The following is a 20,319-nucleotide window of genomic DNA, read 5'->3' on the forward strand; positions in this document are numbered from 1 at the left end:
GAACGAAGAATGTATGCTTCCCCTGTCCCCCATAATAAAGTCTCAGTTGCAGGATTCAGAAGATAAAAACCTGGGGACTTTGGGATGCTCTCAGAGATCTGTGATGATGCTAGTGATTGAGGAGAGGGCAGGGAAGACCCATGATTCTAAAGACGCTGGTTCCCAGAGAAGAGGGACAGGTCTAAAGAGGGGAACCAAGGGAGAAGTCAGACTGCTCATTCTCCTCAGAGTGCTTTGATTCGGGCTTTCCCTGGAGGTCAGAGAAGGATGAGACGTCTCTTACCATGGCTAATGAATGAGACTCAAAACCCATCAGATAATTGTGGTGCTTGAGACTTTCTGAGTCCCTGGTACTCAGAGATCAGAAATGGTGGTAACAAGAAACCATGTTTCCACTGAGGGATTTTCAGTCTTCGTATCTTCCCACTCCAGCCTTTTAGCTGCTGTCAGACCATATTAGGATAGAATATTGAACCTGACCATATCACAACTACTGGGAATTTCCCCAGAGGAGGGTGTGTGACAAGAGCAGGCAGAGTCGCTCTGATCCAAGACTTTGCTTATGGCATCTCCGGATGTCCTTTCCAGCTCACCTCCTCTAAAAAGTGAGTTCCAGAGGCTAAGCTAGGTATTTGGGGTGCAGCTTCCCCACAAATCCACAGAACTGAGTATGACCTGCCCAGAGACATGTTCAGCAGAAGGGTTGATTCCTGGTCTAGCCCCGGGTCCTGAGGCTATACTGGAGGGAACAGTTGATCGACCCCTGGCTTAAGATGAGATGTGCTGAGTTCAAGTCCTGGTTCTACCTTTTGTGGTTATATGACCTTGAGCTTTAGTTTTTCATATCTAAAATGGAAATACTAATGACTCTCAGAGAGCTATTAGCCAAATCAGATAAAGTAGTATAACATAAAATTTTACCTTGTATTAATTACCTTGTATCATATTAGTAGAAATAATTATTTCCTTCATTTCTTAATTCTGTCTGTTAAATCCAAAGGCTTCTCTTTGGGATGTGTGAAAGCTGTTGGATTTAAGGTAAGCCACTAGAAAGATATGTGGGTGGTGAGATCAAGGAAAAAGGGAGGAAGAGTAGAAGATGTGGGGAACTGGTATCCCCTGTAGTCATGGAAGATATGGCATTAGCTTCTGGCTCTTGACAGTGAGTCTATAAACACCTATTGAGTTGGCATCCCAGCCAGGAAGCAGCTAGCTTGAAATATCTGAGGGCCCAAAGCTGCTCTGATAAAAGGGGGAAACAGGGTGCTATGATTTGAATATGTCTCCCAGTGTAAGTGTTGGAAACTTCATCCTCAGTCATCAGTATTGGGAGGTGAGGCCTACTGGGAGGTGTTTAAGTCCTGAGCGTGGAGCCCTCATGAATGGTTTGATACTGATGATAAATAAAAGGACTTGAGGCAATGATTTCAATCTGTTGTTTTTTCATGTGTGCAGTCTGCTGTGGAATGACAGAGCAAGAACACCCTCACCAGGTACAGGCTCCTTGACCTTGGACCTCCCAGCCTTCAGAACTGTAACAAAAACAAAACAAAGCAAACAAACTGTGTTCTATTAAATTACCCAGTCTCAGATATTCTGTTACAGATGCACAAAACAGATTGAGACATTGAGACACAGGGACAGCCACAAATGGGACTGGAGGCCCCTGCACCCATTTGGGAAGCCTGGAGGAAGCTCCTGGCTCCTGGCTTCTGATAGGCGCAGCTCCAGCCCCTGAGGCCATCTGGGGAGTGAACCAGTGGATGGAAGACCTCTTTCTCTCTCTTTGTCTCTCCTTCTCTCTCTGTGTAACTCTGACTTTCAAATAAATAAATAAATCTTGAAAGAAAGAAAGAAAGAAAGAAAGAAAGAAAGAAAGAAAGAAAGAAAAGAAAAGAAAAGAAAAGAAAAGAAAAGAGAGAGTTACAGAGAAAGAAGGAGAGGCAGAGAAAGAGAGAGAGGTCTTTCATCCACTGGTTCACCCCCCAGTTGGCCGCAATAGCCAGAGCTGCACCAATCCAAAGCCAGGATCCAGGAGGTTCCTCCAGGTCTTTCCATGCAGGTGCAGGGGCCCAATTACTTGGGCCATCTTCCACTGCTTTCCAAGGCCATAATAGAAGAGAGCTGGATCAGAAGTGGAGCAGCCGGGACTCGAACTGGTACCCATATGGGTTGCCAGCAATGCAAGCAGCGGTTTTACCAGCTATGCCACAGCGATGGCCCCAGGGACATGGATGTCTTAACCTGCAACTTAATTGCTAGAATAGACAGCAACCCTTGGATACTCTGTATACATCTTTTCAGTTTTTACCTCCACTGTTAGACATTTGGCCCCATGTTCATTCTGATTTCTCCAAAGAGAGAAATCTGATCCTGCTCACCTGTTTATACCAGGCCTCACCTGGTTACCCTGGTTCAGAGCTATGGTTGGAGGGCTTTTGTGTTATCATAGTACACAGTGGTAGATAACAATAGTAGCTCAGATTTATTGAGGGATTCCTATGCAGCCGGGAAAATGCAGTGTCCTTCATGGCCTATCTCACTGACGTAATCCTTCAAGTAACCTTTTTGAAATAGATTCTAGTATTTCCCCATTGTGTAGATAAGCAGACTGAAACTCAGGCTAGATAACTTTTAGTTGGTAGAGCTGGGGTTTGAATCCTGGCAGACTTGTTTCAGAGTCATAGCTTGTAAATAGCTTCTGTATGCTTACTCTGTACTGAGGTAGTGCTGTGGGTGAAGCTACTCTGCTAAACAAGTGTGGTGGGTGTGTAGGCAGTGTGCTTGACATATGTAGTCCAGATGCATCCTGCAGGAGGCAAGGCAAACAAACTGGATTCCAGATTCTTCCAGCTGTTTATAAGTGCTCCTTTAGGAGCAATGAATGGGTGTGGCATGAAAATCATTCCATTGCCATTTAAGGTTGGTAAACACTAATGAGACAGGTCTATAGCCCCCTGACATATTCCAGTCAAGAGATAGTTTTTCCCATTGTTAAATCTAGAGTTTCCCAACATTTTCTGAGCCAAAAGCTCATTTTTTTTCTTTGTAACATAGCTTTTAATATGCAGTGGACCACAGGACTGCTGGTTTGGGAAATGTTCTTCTAGACTATTCCTCCACCCTGTTCCCCTCAGCCCCTAGGAGTAACGGCAGCATCTTTCATAGCATCTAAGATGTCTGTGAGCAGAAATTACCTGGTGGCCAGTTGGCTCAGAAGGCGACCATGGAATATTAAATTAACCAAGGTTAGGTAGCTGTGGAAGTTTCCAGGTTACATAAAGAAGCCATCCAACAGAGTTGGATGGTTTATTTCTTCCTAGCATTTCCCCCACCACTGCTCTTGTCTAGACCCTTCACATGTCAAGTCTGGACTGTCAAGACAGCCTCCTGAGGCCAGCACCATGGCTCACTAGGCTAATCCTCCACCTGGCGGCGCCGGCACACTGGGTTCTAGTCCCGGTTGGGGCACTGGATTCTGTCCCGGTTGCCCCTCTTCCAGGCCAGCTCTCTGCTGTGGACCAGGAATGCAGTGGAGGATGGCCCAAGTGCTTGGGCCCTGCACCCCATGGGAGACCAGGAGAAGCACCTGGCTCCTGGCTTCGGATCAGCGCGGTGCGCCGGCTGCAGTGCCGCAGTGCCGCAGCGGCCATTGGAGAGTGAACCAACAGAAAAGGAAGACCTTTCTCTCTGTCTCTGTGTCTCTCTCTCTCACTGTCCACTCTGCCTGTCAAAAAAAAAAAAAGTCTCCTGAATAGTCTCCCTTCCCTTCTGTTCTCCCCTCCAGTCTGTCCTGCACACCTGGCTGGATCTGTCTTCCTAAAGCACTGCTTTGAGCTTGCCACTTTCCTGGCCTAAATGTGTTAATTCAGCTTTCAAGACTGCCCTGGATGGCCCCAGCCTGCTCCCTCCACACAGCCAGCATTGTCGGCGAAGCTGAGTCATAATGGAACCCCTCTGTGCTCTGCTGCTTTCTCCCAGTGCTACCTCCCCCTCCCATGTCTTTCTCTTGGTGTGTTATGTTTCTTTTTATTCACTTACCCATTCAAGAAGCATTTATTTTGTGCCTGTGTGCCATGCCATTTTGTGCTAGAATAAGATGCATTCCTAAAGAACCTTATAAAAACAGATAAATGTTAAACCATGGGGTATGTTAGGGTAAGAATGATGCACGGGGGTTCATGGGCAGGGATACCTATGCTTGCTTGGCACAGAAAATGATAGGATTCCTGGAGAAATGGATGTTGAAGCTTAAAAGTACAAATGAGGGCCAGAATCCTGGCTCAGTGGGTTAAGTCACTGTTTGCAACACCAGCATTCCCCATCAGAGTGCCAGTTCAAGTCCTGACTGCTCTGCTTCTTTTTTTTTTTAATGATTTATTTATTTATTTGAAAGACTGCATTACAGAGAGGCAGAGGGAGAGAGAGAGAGAGAGAGAGGCCCTCCATTCACTGGTCCACTCCCCAGATGGCCATGATGGCCAGAGCTTTGCTGACCCAAAGCCAGGAACCAGAAGCTTCTTGTGGGTCTCCCATGCGGGTAGAGAGGCCCAAGCACTTGGGCCATCTTCTACTGCTTTCCCAGGCCATAGCAGAGAGCTGGATCAGAAGTGGAGCAGCAGGGACTTGGACCATTGGCCAGGCAGAGGCTTTACCTGCTATGCCACAATGCTGGCTCCTGGCTGCTCTGCTTCTGATCCAGCTTCCTGCTAATGTTCCTAGGAATGCAGTAAATAATGACCCAAGTACTCTCTGCTACAAACCAGATGGAGACCAGATGGAGTTCCTGGCTCTTGGCTTCAGTCTGTCCCAGCCCTGGCTATTGCAGGTATTTGGGGAGTGAACCAGCAGTTGGAAGATCTCTGTTTCTGTCTGTGTCTCTACCTTCCATATAAAATGAAAATAAGTAAAAAAAAAAAAAATTAAAAGGATGAAATAGTCATTTGAGAACATACAGTGTGCAAGGAACTGGCCAAGTTGACCTGTTGACCCGAAGGAGACAAGGGAGGGGACACACTTAAACTCATCAGGAGAGTGGGGTCTCAGGTAGGGAGCAAGAAAGAAAGACAATGACTGACATGATCCCTGCATCCTATGGTTCAAGGGCTGCCCCCTCCTCCCTGGCTCTCAGCTCTCTAAAAGATAACAGCCATTGAAGCAGCTTGGTTGCCAAGGGCAACCCCAGAATGCAGCCTCATTCTAAAGGCAGACACTGAAGCCCCCTACCAGGGACCTTACAGTCTGGCTCCAATAGACTATGGGTAGCTGGCTCAACTCACCAGTCCCCTCTAGGCAGTGCTGAGGTACATCTGAGTGGAGGGTGTAGAAGATAGCCCTTGAAGCTATTAAGCAGGGGCCTGAGAAAAGAAAGGTGGCTTGAAAAACACTAGGTAGTGTTTGAATCCATGCTAATACTTGGTATGAGGAACATAACCTTGATTTTCTGAGACACAGCCTAATTTATTTTCGGCCTCAGGCTTAGTAACGGCATTGACAACCTGCAGGTCTGAGGCACATGTGTGTAGGTTTGCAGTGCTAATGAGATTGTGGAAGTGGTGACTTGTTCACCATTTCTCGCCTCTGGAGGTTGTTCATCTCTAACTTTCTCCTCCTAAGCAAGGGCCAGTGACCTGGGAATATGGGTACTACTTAGGGGAGCAGGCAGAGCAGGCAGCCTCCTTTGAGAGAGCATCCCTCGTGCAACTGGCATGTAATTGGGTTTACCAAGGCTCCCTGCTTCTTTCTCTTGTTCCTGATGGTCTGCCTGCTTGAACTGCCTGATGCTCTTCTCACAATGAGGGAAGCCTGTGCTACGTAGTCAGAACACTTGGGTTTCATTTTCTGCTCTGTAATTTGAGTGGTGTTTTTAACATTCCTAAGCCTCAGTTTCCTTTCCCATGAAATGAAAACAGTGACACCTGCCCACTCAATCACAAAGTTATTGTTATAAATATGAAATGAGACCTCTTATGAGAAAGTGCTTCCTAAACTGTAAGCAGCATCAATAAGCCAATTATTCAATGATTGCTGTGCCAATTGCTGCCCTGTTTACATGATATCTTTTTAATCAAGGTATTATTTTTATTAAGATACTCTCTGTCCTTTAAGACTCAGCTCACAATTCACTTTTTCCTGAAAATTGCTTTGGGTGCTCTTCATTGTGTTGGTTCCTAGCTTCTCTGAACTAGTGTGCACCATCTAGATTAACTTGCCATCATTTCACAAATTCAAGTTCTGTCTCCCCAGCTGCATTATAAGGTCCTTCAGGATAGGGACAAGGTATTCTGTTTCACTTGGCTTTCCCATAATAGTGAACATGTATTAGGTACTGATAGAAAACTTGATGTTGAAAATGGCCGCAAAGCTATTGCACAAATTTAGAATTCCCTATATTTTGCAAAGCAAGGGTGGAGATGTTTGTCTTTGCCATCAGAAAAGGACCCATCTTCCCCAGTTAGGAGGATAATCGTCACCCTCACCAGGATGATTCCCATTACCTGGGCTGGGAGTTCTGATTGTAGGACCTGCATCTAGAAATGCTAACCATGGATCCAGTGCTGGCATCCCATATGGGTACCAGTTTGAGCCCCAGTTGCTCCATTTCTGATCCACCTCTCTGCTGTGGCCTGGGAAAGCAGTAGTAGATGGCCCAAGTCCTTGGGCCCCTGTACCCACGTGGGAGACCGGGAAGAAGCCCCTGGCTCCTGGCTTCGGATCGACACAGCCCTGGCCGTTGAGGCCAGTTGGGGAGTGAACCAGTGGATGGAAGACCTCTCTCTCTCACTCTCTGCCTTTCCTCTCTCTGTGTAACTCTGACTTTCAAATAAATAAATAAATATATATATATATTTTAAAAATGTCAGACTGACTCTACTTTAAGACTGAAGGACATAGTAAGGAAGCCTAGAGTTAGCTATCAGGAATGACTTCTCTCCCACCCCAGTGTGAATACTCAGGAGCAGGGATATATGGACATTAGACTTTAAGTAGAGAAACTTCCTGCTTCCTAATTCTCTCTAGCTCATCTTAAATCACTGCTCTCTGGCCTACCCAGCATGCCCCAAACACATAACCCTCTTGTCTCACCCTAGGACCTACCATGTCAAGTCTAGCTCAGAGCCTTTGTACCAACTGTGCCCACCGCCTGGAAGCTGCTGCTCTGACATCTTCACTTCCTGAAACCTTATCATTCAAGTTTTAGCCAACATTACAAGTTTCCTCTGTTCTCTCAAATTTAAAATAAATTCCTTAAGGACAAAAACAGACTATTCACATGTACTTGTTTTTGTATGAATGACTTTCTCCGGAAGAATGCACAATTAACATTTGGTGCTCACAGAGAAGGAAGTTGGATAGCTGGGAGGCAGAACCAGGAGAGAGACTTCTTTGCATAGTGTCTTCTATTTAAAATGTGTAGACTTATTAAGTATATTATCTTTTTTAAAAAATTCTTTAAAAAATACAAATTAAAGAAGAAAAAATAAAGTAGCCCCCTGCCAAGCATTCTTTCTTTGTTTTATTTGCAAATTTTATTTACAGAGCAGGTGGTGGGCCAATTTGGCCCACAGACGTTGGTTTGCTGATCAGTCCCTGCCCTGCTGTATCATATCATCTTATTTAAGATTCATCCTAGCTCTGATTATTGATTTGCTTATTTCTTGTTTTAATTTTTGTGTATTTTCATGCTATTTGAAAGATAGAGAAACAGAGATCTTTTATATGCTGGTTTACTCCCCAAATGCTTGGAACAACCATGGCTGGGACAGTCTAACCCCAGGATCCCGGAGCTCAGTCTGAGTCTCCCATGTGGTTAGCACGGTCCCAGTTATTTGAGCCATCATCTGCTGCCTGCCAGAATATGCCTTAGCAAGATGCTGGGAGCCAAGACTTGAACCAGGCACGCCCACGAAGGATGCAGGTGTTCCAAGCAGCAACTTAGCCACTGTGGAAAACACCAGCCCCTGGGTTGCTCGTTTCTTATTTGCTTTCCCCTTAGAACTCAAGCTTCAGGAGAGCAGAGTGCTGTCTGTCTGTTTACTACCTTGTCCCTGCACCTGGTGTGGGTGGGTTCTGGCTTATGGAGACTCAGTAAACACTTGTTGAATGAGTGAGAATTTGAATGAATTGTTTGGGCTGCAGGGAGGAGTAGTCCTATTTGGAAGAAGATAAGGGGTAACCTTTTACTGGCAGCCCCTCTTGGAAGAGGACTCTTCAGTGTAGTCAGCCACAGGAAAGTCCAATCCATAGTTCTTGCCTCATGAAGGAGGTGCTCAGGCCTGCTTCCTTAAATCTAGTATGAAATTAAGTACCTGCCATGCTAGGACATGTTCAGAAGATAGGGAAACCAATGAGTTTGCCAACTGACAAGGAAAAAAATACAGCTTACACACACACACACACACACACACACACAGAGGCCTTGGAGAGACTTCAGAACATGGGGAGGCTACACGGTTGGTAAGCTGAGTTTTGCAGACTGTCAGTCTTGCCTGCTTGAGGTAGTGCAGAATGACTTCCCTGCCAGAGTGGCAGGGGTGGCAGCCAGGACCTGGAGAGGAGGTGGAGCTGGGGGAAGTGGGAGAAGGAAATTTGGCACATTCCAGTTTAGGCAGCATATCACTGAACAAACAGCCTGTATCACCATGTGCTTATTAATCTAAAAAATGGGTCTGAGTCAACACATTCTTTGCATGTCCGGGGCTGGGCATTTTGTAGTCATGTAACACATTGGCCAAGAAAGGGGAGTCCTGGAGGAGAAATGGCTCTAGATGAATCACCCATGGCACTGGACACTGCCTAACCAGGACTGGCAGTGAGCCTATCTCATAGCACTTGTACAAAACTAACTGAGTGTCCAGAGATCCAGGTTGCACTACCCTTTATCCCTCAGAAGGTCAACAGAGAGTCCAGCCCTGTGGCATAATGGATAAAGTCGCTGCCTGCAGTGCTGGCATCCCATATGGGCACCAGTTCAGTCCTGGACGCTCCACTTCCGATCCAGCTCTCTGCTGTGGCCTGGGATAGCAGTGGAAGATGACTCAAGTCTTTGGGCCCCTGCACCCACTTGAGAGACCCAAAAGAAGCTCCTGGCTCCTGGCTTCGGATCCGCACAGCTCTGGCCATTGTGGCCAATTGGGGAGTGAACCAGTAGATGGAAGACCTCACTCTCTCTCTCTCTGCCTCTCCTTCTCTCTGTATAACTCCAACTTTAAAATAAATAAATAAATCTTTAAAAAAAAAAAAAAGGTCAACAAGGGGCCAGCGTTGTGGCTTAGCAGTAAAGCTGTGGCTTGCAGTGATGGCATCCCATATGGGCACCGGGTTGAGCTGGCTGCTCCACGGAAAACAGTGGAAGATGGCCCAAGTCCTTGGGCCCCTGCACCCGTGTGGGAGACCCAGAAGAGGCTCCTGGCTCCTGGCTTCAGATTGGCCCAGCTCCGACTGTTGAAGGCATCTGGGGAGTGAATCAGTGGATGGAAGATTCTCCCTCTCTCTGCTTCTGCCTCTCTGTAACTCTGCCTTTCAAATAAATTAATTAATTTTAAAAAAGTCAATAGGCAAGTGCCTTCTCTGTCTTCTGCAACACTATCTTCACTGCCAGACACATTTCTCCCAGCCCTTCAAAGAAATCTGGGAGGGATTCCAGTGGCATGTCCTAGAGATGCAATAGAAAGGGCAAAGGTTCTAACTTATCTAGGCCTGTGCAAATCCTGGGTCTTTCATTTGCTGGCCCTGTAATCTTTATCAAGTCATGTAAAATCCATAATCTCCCAAGGGTTCTCAACTTTCTCTACAGTAAAACCTTATGGAATTATTTAAATTTTTAAAATTTGCATACAGCACAAGAATTAGGGGCAGGTGTTTAGCACAGACCCTAATGACCTGCATTCCACATCAGAGCACCTGGGTTCAAGTCCTGAGTCTCCTTCCAATTCCCAGTTCTTGCTAATGCACACCTTGGGACGCAGTAGGTAATGGCTCAAGTACCTGGATTCCTGCTACTCACATGAGAGATCCAGATTGAATTCTGAGCTTCTGGCTTCAGCCCTGGACCAGCTCTGGCTGCTGTGGGTATTTGGAGAGTGAACCAGCAGATGGAAGATCTCTGTGTCTCTGGCTTTCGAGTAAATAAAAATAAATGAATAGGGAAGTAATTTAAAATATTGAAATACAAGAATGTGTTTAGATACCTAATAGAGAGGAGGATGTAGGAAGGGAGGGAGGCAGCATTCTTTCCCACTGGTGGCTATGAGACTGGCTACTCAGAGCTGAGCCCATGCTCTCATCTTGTGTCCCTCACCACAGAGAATGTCCTTTTCACTTTCCTGACTAGGATTAGCTTGGCAGCAGTGGGTCCTCTGGTATTCAGTACATCACCTGGCTTCTCTTGCTTGGTTCACCTGGAGCTTTGGGAGAGCTCTGAGAAGTCCTATCCTTTCTCTTTTCCTTCATGTAGCAGGGCCTTACCTTCAGAGAGGCTCCAGACCTACGTGCTATCAGTTGAGCCTGAAGAGAGTGAGGCCACAGTCTATGGGCTACTGCCCCTCTCTTCTGCCCTCTGACCAGGACTTGTGTCTGTTTTCCAGGGTGTGCTGTTGGAGCCCTGAGGACAGGTATCTCTGGTTCCTGTGTGCAGGGACTGCTAAGCTGGTGTCAGGTAGGCTGCTGGCATTGCCACCATCAGGCCCTCTGCTTGAAGTGTGCCCTTCTCATATATCACGGTTTGCTCAGCCCAGGGGAGAGGAGGGCCTAGGCAGCATTGCTTTGGGCAGATTCACGCCACTGAGAAATGGGATTTCCTGCCTGACTGTTACTGTCAGGACTGTTACTGGCCGTGCTGCCAGTGATAGTCCTGCATGTGTGTGTGTGTATGTCTGTACAGGCGAGGGAGGGGCTGCACAACTCTGTGTGTTCATTCCATGCTCAGGGTCAGCTGGAGGGAGCTTCTAGGATTTGTTGGTAGCCTGATCTCCTGGAGGGGGAGCTGTAACTCAGCCCTGAGGTACCTAGCTGCACTACCCTCCCCCAACCCAGCAGCCTCTCACTGTCACAACAAGGAGCTTTGGCAGAAAGGGGGGGAGCGTGGGTGCCGCACAGAGAAAAACACCCTGAAGTTTCAGTAAAATGGCAGGAGAGATGCCAGCATGCAGAGAGCAGGAGCCTTCTGCTTCTCACAGCCTGCACTGCTAGGCCTGGGTGGAGACCATGATTTCCCTTCCTTCCTTCCTCCTTTCTTTTCTTCCCACCCACCCTGGGTGATATTCAGGAAAGGGAACCTTACGGTGAGGAGAAAGGGAACAGAGGCATGCTGTTTGGAAGGATCTATGGATTTTTTTTTTTTTTTTGTAACTGCCTGCTTTGGGCAAAGTAGGGTGTGTGTGTGTGTGTGTGCGCGCGCGCATGTGTGCACGTGCGCGCGAGAGACTGTGTACATGTGGTGTTGGTGTATGAGTACTTATGAATTGTCTGGGAGTGTGTGTGTTGAGGGGCAGTAAAGATGAAGGGCAAATAGAACACAAAGACACAAACACAGCGCTGTCAGGGAGCTGCTTAGATGATCCACACATGAATAATCCAACACCAATGGTGTTGTGCAGTGGGTTGGCCGTTACTTGCAATTTTGTGGCAGTAGAATAAAGATATGTAAAAAGAAAAACCTCAAAATTGACATTTTTCCCTCATGTTTTTGAAATTAGGGCTTCTCACTTGGGCAGTGGCTTCTACTCAAAGTTCAAGCAACAGTTTTGTGATCATTTCACCTAATAAGGAGTATATCTTAGCATTCTTTGCTTACAAAATGTTTGAGTTGGCAAACAAGATCCCACAGGGAATGTTCATCCCACTCCATAAAATGAATTAGTTTTCACTTCTTTTAAGATCTATTTGCATTCGAACAATATGATACTAATAAATCACTTTTTTATAACAATTCATTAAAGCGGCCGGCGCCGTGGCTCACTAGGCTAATCCTCTGCCTAGCGGCGCCGGCACACCGGGTTCGAGTCCCGGTTGGGGCGCCGGATTCTGTCCCGGTTGCCCCTCTTCCAGGCCAGCTCTCTGCTATGGCCAGGGAGTGCAGTGGAGGATGGCCCAGGTGCTTGGGCCCTGCACCCCATGGGAGACCAGGAAAAGCACCTGGATCCTGGCTCCTGCCATCGGATCAGCGCGGTGCGCCGGCCGCAGCGCGCTGGCCGTGGCGGCCATTGGAGAGTGAACCAACGACAAAGGAAGACCTTTCTCTCTGTCTCTCTCTCTCACTGTCCACTCTGCCTGTCAAAAAATAAATAAATAAATAAAATAAAATAAAAACAATTCATTAAAGCAACTCCTAGAAGCAATAGTTTTAAAAAATAGTAAGACTGGCCGGCGCCGTGGCTCAATAGGCTAATCCTCCACCTTGCGGCGCCGGCACACCGGGTTCGAGTCCCGGTTGGGGCGCCGGATTCTGTCCCGGTTGCCCCTCTTCCAGGCCAGCTCTCTGCTATGGCCAGGGAGTGCAGTGGAGGATGGCCCAGGTGCTTGGGACCTGCACCCCATGGGAGACCAGGAAAAGCACCTGGCTCCTGGCTCCTGCCATCGGATCAGCGCGGTGCGCCGGCTGCAGCGGCGGCCATTGGAGGGTGAACCAACGGCAAAGGAAGACCTTTCTCTCTGTCTCTCTCTCTCACTGTCCACTCTGCCTGTCAAAAAAAAAAAAAATAGTAAGACTGTGTTTTTTTTTATTTGAACAGTAGAGTTATAGAGAGGCAGAGGCAGAGAGAGAGAGAGAGAGAGAGAGAGAGGGAGAAAGAGAAAGAGAAAGAGAGAGATGTTCTGTCCACTGGTTCACTCCCCAGATGTCCACAATGGCTAGGACTATGCCAAGCCAAAGCCAGGAGCTTTCTGCAGTCCTCCCACATTGGTAGCAGGGTCCCAAGCATCTAAGCCATCCTTGGCTGCCCTTGCCAGCCCATCAGCAGGGAACTGGATTGGCTGTGACTTGAAACTGTGCCTGTATGGGACACTGGCATTTGCATGGGGCAGGTTTTCCTGCTTTACCACAGTGCTGACCTCCATAATTTCTTTTTAAAAATTTGTTTTCTGACCGGCGCCACGGCTCACTAGGCTAATCCTCTGCCTTGCGGCGCCGGCACACCGGGTTCTAGTCCCGGTCAGGGCGCCGGATTCTGTCCCGGTTGCCCCTCTTCCAGGCCAGCTCTCTGCTGTGGCCAGGGAGTGCAGTGGAGGATGGCCCAAGTGCTTGGGCCCTGCACCCCATGGGAGACCAGGAGAAGCACCTGGCTCCTGCCATCGGATCAGCGCGGTGCGCAGGCCGCGGCGGCCATTGGAGGGTGAACCAACCGCAAAAAGAAGACCTTTCTCTCCGTCTCTCTCACTGTCCACTCTGCCTGTCAAAAAAAAAATTGTTTTCTTTCCATTATTATTATTTAAGGCAAAGAAACAGAGACTGACAGAGAATGACATTGGTTCATTCAGGAAATTTCTACAATAGCTGGGGCTGGGGGAAGTTAAAGCCAGGAGCCCGGAACTCAATCAGAATCACCCATGTGTGTGGCAGGGACCCAGATACCATCACCTGCTGCCTCCGAGGGTGTGTTGTAGCAGGAAGCTGGAATCAGAAGCAGATCTGTGATTGGAACCCAGGCACGGTGATACGGAATGCAGACATTCCAAGTGGCCTATTAACTGCTACACCAGAGTCCACAACACCAGGTACTTGCTTAAATGCTTTATATGCATGTTCTCATTTGGTGCTCCCAAACATTTGTAGAGAAGTTAAGTAGCTTAATTAAGGTCATGTAGGTAATAATGTAGGTAAGAATTTGAATTCTGGTTTTGACTCCAAAGCCCCATGCCTTATTCCAGATGCGCAATGTGTCCCTTTATATTTTACTGACCAAGGATGTTAAACCATGTGGCAAGAGGAGCAACTACATGCACGCCTGTAGAAGCCTGTCCCCTCCCAAAATCTTAGCTCTTGGTCCAGCTCAAGTGTCAAGGCTAGTCCAACTCTGAGCATATAATTCCTGTTGTTGGGATGAGTGAAGATAAATCCCGCTGTGTTTTGACTCAGTTCTCTCTGGGACAGCAGATTTTTGTACAGGTCATCTCTGGTCAAAGTATATGTGGTGGGATAGGGGTGATATTATGTAGCAGGTTTAGCTGCCACTCAGGACACCCACATCCTATATCGGAGTGCTGGTTTGAGTCTCAGCACCTCTGCTTCCAATCCAGCTCCCTTCCCAGAAGGCTGAATATAATGACACAAGTGCTTAGGCCCTTGCTACACTTATGGGAGACCCAGATAGAGTCTAGAATCCTGGCTTCATCCTGGCTTCATTCGGCCATTTGAGGAGTAAACTAGTAGACAGAGGCTCTCTTGTCTGTTTGTCTCTCTCATTCTTCTTTTCAAGGAGATGAAAAAAAAAGTGTACCTGGGATGTTGACATGAAGAAATCAGTGAATGCAAAGCCTATTATGAGGTATTTACAAATTATCTTCAAAAAGTTCATGAAAAAATGAATTTAAAGTTGTGAAGACTGATCCAGCTGAGAATGAGCTCAGAAGGTTCTAGGAAGAATGCACAACTTTGAGGAAGAGCAGTGATCCTGAATTCCCTCTGGAGGGAGTGAGGAGAGGAAGCAGAGGGAGGAAAGGAAGGTGATGGGTAGAGGTTGAGGAGGGGCTACATGGGGCTTGTCTAACTGGGAGGAAGCATACAACCAGATAAATTATGGAAAGTAGCTTTATTACTTTGACTTTTTGAAATAATAACTGGCTATGAAGGTAGGGGAGCAAGCAGCCTGGGAATAAATTAAATGGGAAAGGAAATTGAAGCCATCATTTTTGGCCTGCTGATGAACAGATGTCAGCAGGCCCCTAGCCTCTTGCTGTATTCAGTGCTTTTCTAGAGATAAATGGTAGAGCTCAAAGAGGTTCCAGCAGGGCCTGTGCTCAAATCTCGAAGGCCCTGGGATATTTTGGTCACAAGAAAAGAAAGAGGGTTGGAAGTTGGAGACGAGGCTTCTAGTCTCCGAGGACTTTTTTTTTTTTTTTTACATGAGCTATTTCACTATTACCACTGATTTTAACTGCAAAACTGAAGGTAGGTAAGGTAAAAATTTATAAAAGAAAAGGTTATAAGATGTTGGAATCCCTTAGGGACAGATTTGTTGGGAGATCTAGAAGGCAAAATACCCTCACCAAGCCATTGAGAGGCCTGGCAGAGCAGTGTTCTTGAAGCAAATCCTGCCTTTAGGCCCTTCCTTAAGAGAAACCAGAGAGCAGGGGAGACAGGGTTCAGTAAGCAGCTAGCTGAAGGAGACAGGGAGGGAGGCTGGTGAGAGACCCAGCCTGGGAAAGCAGCCCCTGTGCTGAAATGAATGAGCAATTCTCTTTGAAGACTTACCCTGCAAAGGGAGATAGGCCGAGTGCACCCTGAAGACTAACATCCGAGTCACTGTTTTCTTTGTCCTCCACATGCTGCCAAAAAGAGTTATTTACCAACAGTTGGGGGAATCTGACAAAGATGACAGCTTGATGGATTAGCCAAGGTCTGTGGGCCTCCTTTTTGGGGTACAGACCTAGCACAGAAAACAGTTTTGCCTGTGGGGTAGATCTTGCTGACTCAAAATCTATCAGCCTGAAAACCTGTCTCTAACAGACAAGATTGAGAGCCTGAGATAGAGAGAATTTCAGGGGTGTCATGAATACCAGGATCCCAGGATTTTGATGGCTTAGAGGCTTGGATTCTCCTGTTGGAAGTCTAGCCCATAAATAGTGCTGGAATGAATAAGGACTTATTGAATACCTTTTGGGGTTGTAAAGAGGATGCCAAAAAAAAAAAAAAAAAAAAAAAAAAGGAGCGGACATAGACTGCTCTTACTATAGAGGAAATTAATGTTTCTACTAATGAGGTTGGCCCCCTCTTCATGCCCCTTGCCCCAGTCATTGTTTCTCATGTGTGGCCATTCACATCTATTTCCTCCCTCTTGTCCTCTCATCTTCCTTCTCTGACTCCTTCCCACTGCTTTTGGTGTCATTCCTCTCCAAAAAATTTTTTGTATTGTTTTGCTTTAAGATTTTGTTTATCTGAAAGGCGAAGTTACAGGGGGTGAGGGGGAGAGAGACAGAGAGATTTTTCCATCCACCGGTTCATTCCCCAAATGGCCACAAAGACCAGGGCTGGGCCAAGCCAAAGCCAAAGACCTGGCCATCCATGTTACCCATCCATGCCATCCAGGTTACCCACATGGGTGGCAGGGACTCAAGTACTTGGACCACCCTCCACTGCTTTCCTAGGCACATTAGCAGGGAGTTCTATTGGAAGTAGATCAGCCAGGACTTGAATTTGTGATCATAGGGGATGCCAGCATTGCAGACAATGACTTAACCTGCTTCACCGCAATGCCTACCCCCTCTCCAGAATTCTTTGTTCAGTCTTCTGCATGGTCTTTCCTAACCTCTGATTACTTTTTCTCTTGATTTTTACAAGTCCTTTCCTGTTTTGGGGTAATGATAACCTAGCAGCACTATGGACTCCGGATTGCTATAAGGCTCCTGGGAAAGCTGAAATTCCATGATCCTGCACTTGATTCCCCATAATTTAGAAACTGCTCAGTTCTGCTGAGGATTCTATGATTGAGTCCAGGAGATACACTGATAGTAGGTAGAGAAACAGGGGGAAAAGTATCCAAGTCTATCATATGCATGGATTCATCATATGAAGGAAAAGTACCCAGTGAGACCTAGAAGCTTATATACCTTCTTCATAGGGAAGAGGTGAGAGAGGACATAGCCAGTTTTGGGGGCTCAGTGATCTGGGAGATAGACAAATGGGCCCTTTAGAAAAATAGATGATAGCCTCTCACCAATCTCATCTGGGTGTGTTGTGGCCCTCCAGTCTCCTTTCCTGTGATCTGAGTTTAGTGTAACTTGGTTGAAGAAATTCCCAGGCAGGGAATTCATGACAATTAAGTTCCTTATAGAGGATCTGTCTTTGGGCAGAAAAGGGAAGTTCAGAGAAAGCCGATCCCTGCATTTGCCCCTTCCCAGGTATCCTCTGTTTGAAGTTCAAAGCACCAAAGAAGTATATTGGGGGGTAAGGGGTGGGGCGCGAGGGTGTAGAGAGTGCTACGGTTTAAATATGGTTTGTTAATATCAAAACTTGTGTTGAGGCCACAGTGTTAAGAGGTGTTGGGGCCTTTAAGAGGTGATTAGGTCAGTAAGAGGGATTAGTGCTTTTCTTGAGGGAGTGAGTTGTGTTTACCTTTACTGGTGAGAGTAGATTATTATGCCAGAAGGCCCTCCCATGCACTCACGAAGCTCCTTCTGTGCTGGCCATTTCCTTTCTGCTTCTCTGTCTTGAGGTGAACAGCCTACAACCTTTACCAGAAGCCGAGCAAATGCCAGTGTTGTGCTCTCATACCTCCAGAACCGTAAGGTAACTAAACCCCTTTTCTTTATAAATCACTCAGCCTTGGGCATTTTGTTATAGCAATAGAAAATGGAATAAGACAGGTGGCATTTCCTCCCCTTCCTCAGAACTAATGTCTCAGAAGGCAGGTGGAGTCTGGATGAGAGGAGTGTTAGCCATGCCCAAGTTATATTAATGCATGAGTCAGGAAGCACATCCTGCCCCACTTTTTTTTTTAGTATAATGGCTAAAAGATATATAAGAAATTAATGTGGAGTTGATGGAGAGTGACTCATTAAAATTATAATAATAATTAGAAGCAAGCAGAGAAAGACCGTAGAAAGAGGATGGTTCATATGTGAGATCTTACGTTTTCCCACATTTTATATTTGGAGAGTGTGTAGGAGTGATCAACACAGTCACACTCTACTCATCTTCAGCTACAACTTCAGTTTCAACAAAAAACTTATTTTGAAGTCCTCACCCCAGACTCTTTCCTTGTAGTGAGCACTAAGGCTCCTGTAGGTATTCTTGGCAGCAGTGGCTCCAGGGTGGAGGTAAATGGGTTTGTGTAAATGACTTTTTAAAAAGTTATTTATTTTCGTTTTACTTAGATAGGCAGAGACAGAGATCTATCTATGGTTGATTTCCTAAATTGATCACAACAGGCAGGGCTGTCACTCAATCAGGGACTTCCAAGTGGGTGGCAGGGACCCAAGTACAATTATCTGTTGTCTCTGAGGGTACACATTAGAGGCAAGGTGGATTGGAAGCAGAGGATCCAGTACTTGAATCAGGCACTCCAATATGGGATGCAGGTATCCCAAGTGGTGACTTAACTGCTGAACCAAATATCTGCCCCCTGGCTTTTTTTTTTTTTTTTTTTTTTTTTTTTTGTGAACCAGAGGGAAAAAGATGGGGCAGAAATAAAGAGACAGAAAGATCAGGAGAGCTTCCATCAACTGATTCACTCAGATGCCTGCAATGGTCAGATCTGGCCAGGGCTAAAGCCAGGAGCTGGGAATCCATTCCAGGACTTCTATGTGGGTGGCAGGAAAACAATGCTTGAGCCATGACCACTGCCTCCCAGGGTTTTCAGAAGCAGTTAGCTGGTGGCAGGAGCTGGAGAAAGGCATGGAAGCCAGGTACTTTGGTATGGCATTTGGTCATCTAACCCACTAAGCCACACACTCATACCAGTATAAGTGACTCTTTAGGTAAAAAGATACCTGAATTTTCCTTGTCCAGCTTCAGTGATGCCTAAGGCATTAAAAAGTAACAAGGGCTGCTGTGGGGCTTTGGTCAGGGAGTAGAGTTGTTTCAGATTGCTTTTTATTCCCTACAGGTAGGAACCTAAAAATAAAATTACTTTATTCCACATTGCCTCTAACTCTAGACTGCCCAGAAAGAAAGGGATTTGATTGGTTCATTGTCCTCCCCACCCCACCCCCACCCTGCCCTTTTCAGTCACAATGCCAAACATTGAAGATGTAAGAATGGAAAGTCAATGTACCTGTCCTTCATGAGCCACAGTCTTATAAAGGAGACAGGTAGAAATCACTATGCAAGTTGGTAATTGCTCTTGTACTGGTATTATGTGATTTCAGAGGAGAGGAGAGCACAACTAACATTAAGGAGAGAGAGAAGCTAGATCCTAAGGAGTTCGGAGTCAGCTAGTCCAAAAGGAAAAGCAGATTCCAGGCAGAGAGAATAGAAGATACAAAGGCACAAAGGAGTCAAGTGCTTGGGGGAATGGGCAGCTACTGTGAGTAGAAGTGAGGAACTTCCTGCAGAAGGATCTGAAGGATCCAGAGAGGGGCTGGAGAACGAGTGTAAAGGCATTGGGTGGTGTGTTCTGCTAAGAAGCTTGGACTTGACTGCATAGGCAGTGAGGAAATGCTGAAGATTATTGAACAAGAGAGTAGGATAATCAGAGATTTGCATTATAATAAAGAGGTCATAGAGTAGAATTTAGTGTAGATAATTTGTTCCAAGGTCCCAAGTACAGCAGGGCTTGACATCTGTTCCCTATCCCGTTCCTCAAATGGGGAATTCCTTCCTTCCTCTCTTCTTGTCCTTCCTCCTTCCATGAACATGTGGTGAGTATTAACCATAAGCCTGGCTCTGAGTTAGGTCCTGGGAATACCCAAATGGGTAAGTACCATTCCCTGCCTGGAGGAGCTCACAAGCTGTTGTTGTTCTTCCTAAACTCTGGTCCATTGTACCATCATGCTGAAATGAGAAAAGGCAACAACAGTGCAGTGCAGTGAGTCTTTAAATGAAGCTAAGTATATTCAATGTAGAACCCTTCTTCATTAGCTTGAAGTTATTATGTATATTTTTTTCTTTGAAAGAAACTGGTGGTAGATAGTAGTTGTCTTTGGTTTTTTTTTAACTTGCTTATTTATTTCCTTACTTGGCAAAGTGAACTTTAAGCAATCCTTTGTCACATTCCAGAAAGAATGTGTGTGTGTGTGTGTGTGTGTGTGTTGGGGATCGTTACTGGTTAAAGATTCATTTCCTCTTCCAAGGGTGGAATTTTTTTAAAGATTTATTTATTTATTTGAAAGTCAGAGTTACACACAGAGAGAGAATGAAAGGCAAAGAGATAGAGGTCTTCCATTTGCTGGTTCACTCCCCAATTGGCCGCAATGGCCGGAGCTGTGCCGATCTGAAGCCAGGAACCTTCCAGGTCTCCCACATGGGTGCAGGAGCCCAAGGACTTGGACCATCTTCCACTGCTTTCCCAGGCCATAGCAGAGAGCTGAATCAGAAGTGGAGCAGCTGGGACTTGAACCAGCGCCCACATGGGATGGTGACACTGCAGGTGGTGGCTTTACCCACTATGCCACAGTGCCAGCCCTCCAAGGGTGGGATTAAGAGCCAGTCTTTCCCATCTATGT

The 20,319-nt window shown here is 46.4% G+C and overlaps 1 protein-coding gene across 1 annotated transcript in view; it reads left to right on the plus strand.

Annotated features, from left to right (window-relative positions):
* Positions 1-20,319, plus strand: part of CTNNA1 (catenin alpha 1) — a 364,979-nt gene that overhangs the window by 57,095 nt on the left and 287,565 nt on the right. The gene's annotated exons all lie outside the window — the stretch shown is intronic.

This window comes from Oryctolagus cuniculus, chromosome 6 (assembly GCF_964237555.1).
Source record: "Oryctolagus cuniculus chromosome 6, mOryCun1.1, whole genome shotgun sequence".
In the NCBI taxonomy this organism is placed as follows: domain Eukaryota; kingdom Metazoa; phylum Chordata; class Mammalia; order Lagomorpha; family Leporidae; genus Oryctolagus; species Oryctolagus cuniculus.